The sequence below is a fragment of the Acanthisitta chloris genome, unplaced genomic scaffold (assembly GCF_000695815.1).
Source record: "Acanthisitta chloris isolate BGI_N310 unplaced genomic scaffold, ASM69581v1 scaffold22142, whole genome shotgun sequence".
NCBI lineage: Eukaryota > Metazoa > Chordata > Aves > Passeriformes > Acanthisittidae > Acanthisitta > Acanthisitta chloris.
In genome coordinates this window covers 1-369 of record NW_008661302.1, presented here as the reverse complement: position 1 = coordinate 369, position 369 = coordinate 1, and the positions used below count along the sequence as shown (strand labels likewise).

The following is a 369-nucleotide window of genomic DNA, read 5'->3' as shown; positions in this document are numbered from 1 at the left end:
AATCCCCCCCCTCCACCCAATCCCCTCCCTCCATCCAATCTCCTCCCTGCATCCAATCTCCTCCCTGCATCCCCTCCACACTCACCTCTCTCCTCTCCCAGGACGTCTTCGAGTTCAGTTACGCCAAGATGCCCGACGAGCCCCAAGACGCCGCGTCGGCCTCTGCGTCGGCTCCTTTACCCGGAACCCTCTCCAAATCCTCCTCCGACGATTCCTCCAGCGACGACGACGACGAAGACGACGACGAGGACGACGACGACGACGAGAGCAGCAGCGACAGCTCCTCGGAGAGCGACGAGAGCTCCGACTCGGAGGAGGAACGCGCCAACCGCTTGGCCGAGCTGCAGGAGCAGGTGAGGAATGCGCGGT

At 63.7% G+C, this 369-nt stretch overlaps 1 pseudogene; it reads left to right on the top strand.

The window, feature by feature from the left end:
* Positions 1–101: 101 nt before the first annotated feature.
* LOC103797951 lies at positions 102–353 on the top strand (annotated as a pseudogene).
* Positions 354–369: the final 16 nt, after the last annotated feature.